The sequence below is a fragment of the Canis lupus genome, chromosome 16, assembly GCF_011100685.1.
Source record: "Canis lupus familiaris isolate Mischka breed German Shepherd chromosome 16, alternate assembly UU_Cfam_GSD_1.0, whole genome shotgun sequence".
Classification (NCBI taxonomy): domain Eukaryota; kingdom Metazoa; phylum Chordata; class Mammalia; order Carnivora; family Canidae; genus Canis; species Canis lupus.
Genome location: NC_049237.1, coordinates 35603750 through 35613808, shown reverse-complemented (window position 1 = coordinate 35613808; position 10059 = coordinate 35603750). Strand labels below are relative to the sequence as shown.

The window sequence follows — 10059 nt, the reverse complement described above, 5'->3', positions numbered from 1 at the left end:
AAAGCTCTCTAGAAAATCTATGCTGTGGATGATGAGCCGACCTAGATGCCAGATGACCTAGGTGAGGGCCCGACTCTACTAGTGACAGCGACATCATCTCAGGCAAGTCAGTTGTTCTAGATCTTTTTTTTTTAGTTGTTCTAGATCTTAATTTTACTGTCTTTAAAACTAGGAAAAACAAAATTATTATTTACTTTTTTTTAAGACAACAAAATATCTAAATCACCTTTCTAAGGATCCAGCCTTGGTGAACATATTTTCCAAACCAAACTTTCAAGTACATGCTCAGAAAAGATTTTGGGACTTACGGAATTATTTCTGTAAAAATTCTTACCAAGAAGTAAGCATTCATCACATTTGTTTATAGATCTCCTAAATCTTCTTTAATCGAAAACAATAAAAACAGCCCCAAGTTAAGACTATTGCAGAAAATAGGGGACTTTGGTGCATTATTTCTTCACTAGAGAAACAGTAAAACAAAAACAAAACCCCACAAAGTTGCAGAAGACCCATTTTGTGCCTCTTGTTTGCCATCACAGCCCCAGATCATCATCATCCACTGACATCCCCACATTCATTCTGCAGACAGCCCTGGACACAGTCCTTCCTGACCAGTAAGTGCTCAGAGTGTGTGTCCTACCTTTTATATGTGTATGCTCCTCTTTGCTTCCACATTTTGGCCTCACTGAGGCTTTCTTTAACAGTTAGTTAACGCTCATCATAACTGTAGGAGAAGGAAAAAATAATCTTTCCTCTACCCCCTTAGGTTTGTACCTGGGGCCTGCAAATTAAACTGACAAAGACAGGCTAACAGGAGAAAATCCATTTAATTTTAATTGATGTTAGTTTTATTTATTTGTTTTTTACATGCACAGGGTCTTCACAGAAATGAAAGCCAAAAAAGTGGTTAAACTTAAGCACTTCCATGCCGTTTTAACAAAGAGCAATAGATTATAGGTGAATGACTGAACAAAGGAAAGGAGGGCTGGGCTTCTAGGGCTGATAAATTATGGAAAGGCAACTAGGAGATATATGGGGGAAACTAACAGTAGATAAAGATTGTTTAGGAAGGTTTATTAGTACAGACTCATCTTGATGCCATCTGTGTCTCTGGCGATAAGGGTTGTTCTCTTCCTTACATGGAAGGAGGAGACACCTGCACAAGGGAAATTTATATACCGCTTTCAGGCAGATGGGCAGGGAGCAGAGAGCTCTTCTTATGTCTGCTTTTTGACACTTGCCTTCACCTCAAAACCATCTTTCTGCCAAAGAGGCATATTTTGGGAGGGTACATCTCGATCCCTTCCCTAACCATATCACAGCTTGACCAGGTGCTGGGCAGTGCAAAGAGGAGTATCAGAGTTTCAGCTAGAGCTTTGCTCCAAGGATAAGCAGGTCTCAGCCAGTCAGTGGCTTTAGAGACCCTTAGCCATTTAGAAACCCTGAAGCCCTTATTCCCCAGTTTTCAGGTAGACAGGCCAAGAACCAACAATTCCTTAATGAAAAATAGCCACCTAATTGACAAGTAAACAATTTTAGCAAAAAGCAAAAAGCTTTTCCTGTTTTGAAGATTTTATTTATTTATTCATGAGAGACACACACAGAGAGGCAGAGACATAGGCAGAGGCAGAAGCAAGCTCCTCAAGGGGAGCCCAGTGGGGGACTGGACCCTGGGACCCTGGGATCAGGACCTGAGCCCTTGAAGGCAGATGCTCAACCACGGAGCCACCCAGGAGCCGCCAAAAGGCTTGGACACAGCCTGAGATTGCTCGGTTCTCTTCAGTTGAGGTAATAGTTTTCTGGAACCCGGGGCCTGAACAGCCTCCCCCAGCTGGATGGGATACTCAGATTCCCGGCCAGCCAGCCGTGCGCAGGAACAAAAGGAGAAGCAGAGGTGAGGATGAGCAAAAGGACTCGGCTCTCTCCCTCAAGCTTCCAGTGGGCGGCAGTTCTGAGATGTTCCTACAGGATGACAGCCCCACCTGCCCCCGCACCCCGCTCCCAACATCTGCCTCCATCGTCCCGCACTATGAAAGCTGTTCCTCTGACAGTGTACATTTTCCTCCATATAATCTCATCTTCTGTGTAATCCAGTTTTTTTTGTTTTTTTTTTAATGATTTGGGCCATCTGGCATCCACAGACAAAAGGAGAATAGCTCAAATGTGCTCCATTCTTTCCCAGATAAGAATTTGTAGTGTCCTTCTACCTTTTCAGTTGGATTAGCATAACAATCCCCAGGGGTTTGCTCCCTGAGGGAAATACCCAGGGTCCTCTTTAAGCAGTGGTTAATTACATCCTGCTATTGATCCCATTTATTAGAGGTTAGCTAATTTGCACCCAGCCAACTCCGTTTTTAATCTAATCTATTTCTCTTTTTTCCCCAGACTCCCTGTGCCCTGTATCCTGTCACAGTCTTGAACCTCCCCACCAAAGAAAAAAGTAATGAGGTCTATCTTCTCTTCTAGTTGACCAAAGATCCCTTTTGAAGGCCCATCCAGATGTCACTGCTTTGAATCCTCCCCAGACCTGGGTTTTGTTTGGTTACAGGGAAAAAAGACAGGCTTTGGAGCCAGACAAATGTGGGTTTCTATGCTAACTTGGCCATTTGGCAGCCGGGAACAACTTTGGATGGGTTCTGAACTTCACTTTCCACATCTTCTCAAGGGGACTGTTACTAACACCAAGTCTGATTTTGGGGAGTGTCATTCCCCAAATCTTATTCCTGTTCATTTAGAGAATTTAAGAAGCTAGGAGATGTCTGTGAGGCAGCATTTCTGATTTACCCATAATATTCTCTCCATGGAGGTGCAACTGGCAAAACTCCAGGTGCATTGGAAAGCACAGGTTGGTTCTGTGTCATCAGGCTGGGCTACTGAGTTGGCCTAGGTGTTAAGCCAGATGTTTGCCCATTGGCCAGCATACCGTGAAAGGTCCCTGGATCCTTTGTGCTGCTTCCCAGTGTCCTGACGGCTCCATGCCCCCTCCTCCCAGCCCCCTCCATATGTCCCCACCCAGCCCCATGCATCCACACACTCATGTCTCACTATTTCAGTGACACCTCCTGTGACCACTTGACTGGGAAGGGCAACCAACCCTTCCTTCCTCTGACTTTCTCCAGCACTTGCTGCCTTTCACTTGTTTTCTTTCTTCTTTCTTTCTTTCTTTCTTTCTTTCTTTCTTTCTTTCTTTCTTTCTTTCTTTCCTTTCTTTCCTTTCTTCCCTCCCTCCCTCCCTCCCTCCCTCCCTTCCTTCCTTCCTTCCTTCCTTCTTTTATGTCTTTTTGTTCCAAATCTATATTTTTAAAATTAGTTTCAGAGGTAGGATTTAGGGATTCATCAGTTGCATACAATACCCAGTGCCCATTACATCACATGCCCTCCTTAATGCCTGTCACCTGGTTACCCCATCCCCACCAGCAACTCTTAGTTTGTTTCCTAGAGTTCAGAGTCTCTTATGGTTTGCCTCCCTCTCAATTTTCATCTTATTTTATTTTTCCTTCCCTTCCCCTACGTTCATCTGTTTTGTTTCTTAAATTCCACATATGTCCACTCATTTCTTTCTTTCTGTTTTCTGCACAGTGCTTGTCTTTTCACCAATGTTATATAAGAAATTTCCTTGATTAAAAGGTAGCCTCCAATTCTCCCACTGGGCAAATTATCTGTCTCAGTTTGATCAGGCTGCTATGACAAAGTGCCACAGGCCAGGTGGCTTAAACAACAGATCCAGGGGCTGGAGATTCTGTCCAAGATCACAGTGCTGGCGGATCTGGAGCCTGGGGGGGACCTGTTTTCTGGTTTGCAGGTGGCTGTCTTTTCATGACATCATCACATGGTACAGAACAGAGAGGGAGGAAGCGAGCTCTCACTTGTCTCTTCCTACCAGGACACTAATCCCATTCCTGAGGGCTCCACCCTCATGACCTAATCACCTCCCAAAGCCCCACCTCCTAGTACCATCACCCTGTGGGGTATCGTTTCAGCATATGAATTTGGAGGAGACACAAATATTCAGTCTGAGGCAAGCTATCCATTCTTTTTTTTTTTTTTAAGATTTATTTATGCATGAGAGACACAGAGAGAGAGGCAAAGACACAGGCAGAGGGAGAAGCAGGCTCCCTGCAGGGAGCCTGATGCAGAACTTGATCCGGAACCCCAGGATCACACCCTGAGCTGGACGCTCAACCACTGAGCCAGCCAGGCATCCCCAGGCTAGTCATTCTATACTGAGTTTTCCTTATTTTCAATAGCAACTCAAGTCATCCTGGAGAACTCTCAGCAAATGCACGTTATAACCACTGCCCGCATCATGTGCCAACAACACCATAAGCCGTGTTCTTGAGCCTCAGCCGAACTCCTATAATCCTCGAGCCAGAGCTCTGCACCGAGCACTGGGAACCCACATGCCTTAAGGTGCTCATCACCGCCAAGGCTCAGAAGAGAGCTTCTGCCTCCCCCCCCCCCCCCCCCCCCCCCCGCCCCGGCCCATCACTCAGCTTCATTTGTGCTCCTCCCGTTGTTCCAACCACCCTGTAGGATCTACCTGCTGCACCACACCATCACTGCTGCTGCCTTCTCCCTTCTCCCACCACCACCTCCTGCATTTTTGATGTGGTTTTGATGCTTGGGGGGGGGCGGGGGGGGACGACCCGGCCTGCTGCTCAGTTCTTCAGAGAGACCCATCCAGACCCTGGGCCTCCAGCTAGCCCCCCTGGGTCAGCTGCTCCTGGGGCTCCTCTGGCTTGAGCCACGCCCGAGAGCTCCGGGCTCTTGCCGACCCTGCCCCGAACCCGCATGAGCTTTGTGGGGTCTTCTGACCGGAGCTGGCTGCTGGCATGGCTGAGGCCCTGCAGGGCGCTTGTGGGGGGCCCGGAGCCGCAGAGCCCAGCTGAAGGGTACAGCTCCTGGCCCCAGGCAGAAACACCATGTACCCTTGGTTCCCTTTCACAAGGGTTATTTTTCAGGCTTGGAATGAAGAGTGGTCGGAATGTATTCTCTTCTAGAAGGTGGGGGTCCAGCAGAGGCTTTTCCTTTTTCTGTTTTGTGCATGTGAATAAAAGTGGAGCAAGCAAAGCACCGCTGGGAAATATTTTACCCACGTCAGTGGGTACAGGTCTAGAGGAGACATTTTCCTGGGGTGCTGGGGGTGGTTTTATTTTATTTTATTTTATTTTATTTTATCTTATTTATTTATTTATTTACTTATTTATTTATTTATTTATTTATTTATTATTCAAATGATCCTTTTTTGAAATATTTTCCTTTGTAGTTAACTAGCTGGGCATTCCGCTGCACCACTATTGATGTCATCTCTAACGTCATGAGGGTGACAGCCATCAACATTGCAGCCCACAGACTGGCCAGTCCCCAGGATGGATCTCTTTAATGGTTCCAGAGAGTTCTCTGGCTCAAGATCGGTGTCGCATCTGTCAGGCAATATTGACAATCTCTTCAAAAGTGATATTTCCACTGTGCTTAATGTTTTTCTGCTTCAGTTTCAGTCTCTTGGTGGTCCCTTGAGGGCTTCGATGATCAGGGCAGAGGCAGAAGGTACCACTTCAATCTGGGCCTGTCTGTTCTGAATGGTCAGTTTCACTGTAATCCTCAGATCCTTCCAATCACTGGTTGCCTTGGCCATGTCATCACCAACCTTTTTTGGAGACAGACCCAGCGGGCCGATCTTCGGGCAGACGTGGCACCGACCTCACCACCAGTGCACCTCAGGTACACAACTTTGATCTCGGGGTCAAACTTCGGCGGCAGCATGGTGGAGGCAGCTGGTGTCGGATGAACCCGGATTCGGGATGACCAAAGACAGTTGCCCCTTTGCCTCCTCTGAGCCTAAAGCCAAAAGCTGGGGGTGATTTTAAAAGGAAAGGCTGGAGACAGGACTGGGGGCCGTTAGCAGTAACTTCGCGGTCTTTGGGGTTGGGAAAAACATGTTTTTATTATTATTTTTAAAGATTTTAGTTATCTATTCATGAGAGACACAGAGAAGGCAGAGACACAGGCAGAGGGAGAAGCAGGGTCCCTGCAGGGAGCCGGATGCGGGACTCAATCCCAGGACCCGGGATTATGGCCTGAGTCAAAGGCAGATGCTCCACTGCTGAGCCACCCAGGTGCCCACAGAGATTGTCTTTTAAATGATCAGGGAGTCCATTTGGAAGTTCTGAGTCTGGAGGACACCAAACTGCAGAATGCTAACAATATAGACTCTTCCGGTCTTACAGATGAGGGCCCCTGTTTCTTTGCCTTCTCTCCAAACTGACTGAAGAATCCAGAAAAATGTTGCAGGTGGGCTTATGCCTTCCCGGTAGGGCAGCTCTGGCAAAGGCCTCTTCTCTGTATGAAATTCCCGGAGACCGCGCATTTCAGAAGATGAAGTGTGTATGTGCACACACATTCACATATACACACACATTCATATACACACGTGTCTGTATGTACATATACTCTGCACAAACGGGTGTGTAGAAAAAATGTTTTTTTTCTCCTTGAAACACCCATTTCCAACCTCCCTCTCTAGACCTGGGCTCATTCTTGTAAAAGCCCCTGGTTCCTTCCCGACCCTAGCTGTTCAAAGGGGCTTTCTTCCTCTCCCTTTCTGTGTGTTAACTCCTGTCCCCTCTTGAGAGGCTGTATTCAAATTTAGGGCTTGAGAAGTTCAGAGATGGACTGTATTCTGCCTCCAGTCTGGTTTTTCCCACTTGTTTGCGCCTCTGTAAAGGCAGTTATCACTTTGGAGGGTCAAGCAGTCTCTGGGTGATGACTGACAGGGGAGACCAGGGGGGTCCCCCTCCCCCCTAACCCCCCCCCCAAGAGTGAGGCCTCTTGCATTTCATTGTCCTCATCACAGAGGAGAAAAGCAGTTGCCCTTCCATGAGTTAGGCCAGGAGAAGAAAGGCCTGGCCTCCCCCTACACCCCCACCTCCCACCCACCCCCACCCCCACCCCATCCAGGGCCTCTAGGTCAGCTGATGTCTGCCATCAGGCAGGGTCAGTGTCTATGTACTCTGAGTCCCTCCTACACTTCTAGTCTTGTTTTGAGAGGGCCAAGCCTCCCTGACTCCCACCCTGATGGGACTCTATTCTGAACAAAACTCCATGTCAGATCCCCTGTGTGGGGCCTAGGAAATAATGGGCACCCAGAAAATGGGGACTCATCCCAGTCTGCTTGGGCGGCTACAGTGAAGGACCACAGACAGAGTAGCTTCAACCGCACGAATGTATTTTCTCAGTTCTGGAGGCCAGAAGTCCTAGGTCAAGGTGCTGGCAGGGGTGGCTCCTTGGATCGTAGGTGGCTGGCTCCTCTCTGTGTCCTCACGATGGCCTTTCCTCTGCGTGTCTGTGTCCTACTTTCTTCTTCTTGTAAGGGCACCACTCATGTTGGATTGGGGCCCACCCTTATGACTTCATTTTAACTTAATTACCTCTTAAAAACCCTATCTCCAAATATATACAGCACATTCTGAGGTACTGGGAATTAGAGTTTTAACATATGAATTTTGGTGACATAATAGAACTGTTGTGAACTTTTCCCAGAAAGGGGCCTGAAATCTTCAATGTCATTCTTCTTGACACTCTCCCAGGAGGTAGTTGTGTATGGCTTGAGAGAGCTTAGGTTCTAGAATCAGCCAGACCTGGATTTGGACCTCAGGTCGGCTGTTTCTAACAGTGTGCTCTTAGGTCGGTTAATGAGTATTTCTGAGCTCTGGTTTCCTCTGCTGGTAAATGGGACAAAATACAGTCTTTGGGGTTAGCCTGAGGATTCAGTGTGATGATGTAGAAGAGCCCGACATGCTCCCTGGTTCAAGACTCAGTTGCCCTACCCTATGTCTTGGCTTACTCACTTCTCTGAGGTCCCCAAGGACATGCCCATCTAGAAATCAGACAGATGCATTTCTTTCTTTCTTTCTTTCGTTCTTTCTTTTTTCTTTCTTTCTTTCTTTCTTTCTTTCTTTCTTTCTTTCTTTCTTCCTTTCTTTTCTTTCTTTCTTTCTTTTTAAAAAGATTATTTTTAATTTTATTTGACAGCGAGCGAGCATAAGAGAGAGAAAGAAAGATCATGAGCAGGAAGGAGGGGACGAGGGAGAAGCAGACTCCCTGATGAGTGGAGAGCCTGATTTGGGATTCGATCTCAGGACCCTGGGATCATGACCTGAGCCAAAGGCAGATGCTTCACCGACTGAGCCACCCAGGTGCCCAGATGCATTTATTTCCGATCGGTGAGCAATTGCCTGCTGGGTCAATGGCTTATGCCCCCCTCCTCATGATATCTCAGACCTCCAGGGAAGGATCTTGGTGTCCTGCCAGGCTGGCAGTGGCTGTGGTGGAGGGCTAGGAAGCCTATTCCCAAGGGCACCTGCCCACGACAAGCAGAGGGAGGGCAGAGGTCTCCTAGGGGAGAGAGCAGAGTGGCCACACACTGAAATCGAAACACTGTAGCCTTGGATGGAGGCCAAGGCAAAGGCACTTGTACTAGTTGTCAGATTCCAGTGATGAGCAGTTTCCCAGGCTGTGGAAGGTGACCTGTGGCTTGTCAGGAGAGTGAGAAGCAATTGCTAAGAGCAGTTGGAAAGAGCAAAGGCGACAGGGGAGAGTGCCAGCTTGCTGGGGGAGCTTGGCTCTCCTTGCTCTAGAAGGCAGCGAGTGGAGGACGTCCCTGAAGACAGGGAAGGAGTTTCTCAATCAGAAGGCATGTTGCAGGCCTGCTGGAATCAGCACCTTCCACGTGCCACCCCCACGTCCCTCCCATGCTCTCTTGCCCTGCTGTGGCCGGGGCTCGGGTGGGCAGGCCTCTCTGGCAGAGGAGCCACAAGAGAGAAGAGGTCAGCCTTGTGAAGGGTGTTGCATGGGCCCAAGCCAGCCCGTCCATGGCAGTGTTCTCTCCTGCCTCTCTTTTACCTTTTCCTGCCCTTCTCAGCCTAGTTCCCATCTTCTCCAGGAGGTGCCAAAAGGGGAAGAGGTGACAGAGAAGCAAGCACAATTTGGTTGGCAGGGGTAGCAGCTGTGTGAGAGTTATTGGGTATTGGGTCCTTGAAAGTACCCCCTTCGTCCCAGTGCAGCAGAAAATAAGCCACTGGCCATTCCACAGCCCCAGCATCTGCCTGAAGCTTTGCTGGGGAGCAGGGAGGGAAACATGGCAGAGGAAGAGGGATTCCCAGCCCTCTCCAGGATATCCATGGAGACACAGATGTCTCTTAGCTCCAGTGCTTCCCACCCAGCCTGGCCACGCGTCCACAGACTTATCCCCACACCGCTGCTCGATTAACCTTCTTGAACACAGCTCTGATCATGTTTCCTGATTCCAAGTGCCCCATGACTCCATTGCTGGCCACGTTCAAGGGGTTTCCAGTAGGACGTCTATCTCCTTTCCCAACATCTTCAGCCTTCGTCTGGACTTACCCTTTGCTCTGTGTCTTGGATGTGCTCTGTATTTTTCTTTCCGGAGTGCTTTGGCTCAGGAAACATTCTCTCTGCCCCAGATGCCCCTCTATTACATCTCTTGAGACAGCTGAAGAAAGATCTTGCCCCACTCTGAGCACACACAGACGAGTCTGCCCCCGTGTGACTACCAGGCCACCAGGGCCTCCCGCAACCCATCGTGGACCTGTTTGAGAATCGCCCCACATCCAAGTGACACAAAACCAGAACAGTAACCCATCTGAAGAGAGACTTCAAGCTTCACTTTTGAATCAACTGGAAATTTGGACAAAACTTCTGTTGACATATCTGCCTCTTTCACTTTCAGTTCAAGGAGACTCAGTGACCTTTTTTAAAGGATGTGACTCTCTTTGCCTGGCAAACAATAAATTCCTGTCTATACATTTAGACGACTCTGGTTGTCTTTCTTTTATGTCACGATTGGATGTACATTTTCTTGATTTTCCAGGCAAAAGTAATCCTCTTGTCTTTTAAAGCCTTTCAACACTCCCTCATTGTTTATTCCTTCAGTTAACAAATATCCAGGCATTGTTATTATACCTGGCACTGTTATTTGTACTGGGCTATAGTAGTGAGCAAAACAGACAAATAAATTGTGATAAAAATCCCTGACCTTGT

The 10059-nt window shown here is 47.9% G+C and overlaps 2 long non-coding RNA genes across 3 annotated transcripts; both read left to right on the top strand.

Moving 5' to 3' along the window:
- The first annotated feature begins 536 nt into the window (after nt 1-536).
- LOC119877103 lies at nt 537-8089 on the top strand. 2 transcript variants are annotated; one of them, XR_005371538.1, is made up of 5 exons: nt 537-614; nt 2386-2440; nt 4248-4410; nt 5493-5721; nt 8032-8089. It is a non-coding gene; the product is annotated as an uncharacterized LOC119877103 (long non-coding RNA). The 2 variants fall into 2 exon arrangements; XR_005371537.1 differs by having other exon boundaries at nt 2386-2448.
- A 73-nt stretch (nt 8090-8162) lies between these two features.
- Nucleotides 8163-9828, top strand: LOC111090308. The gene is made up of 2 exons (XR_005371539.1): nt 8163-8222; nt 9483-9828. It is a non-coding gene; the product is annotated as an uncharacterized LOC111090308 (long non-coding RNA).
- Nucleotides 9829-10059: the final 231 nt, after the last annotated feature.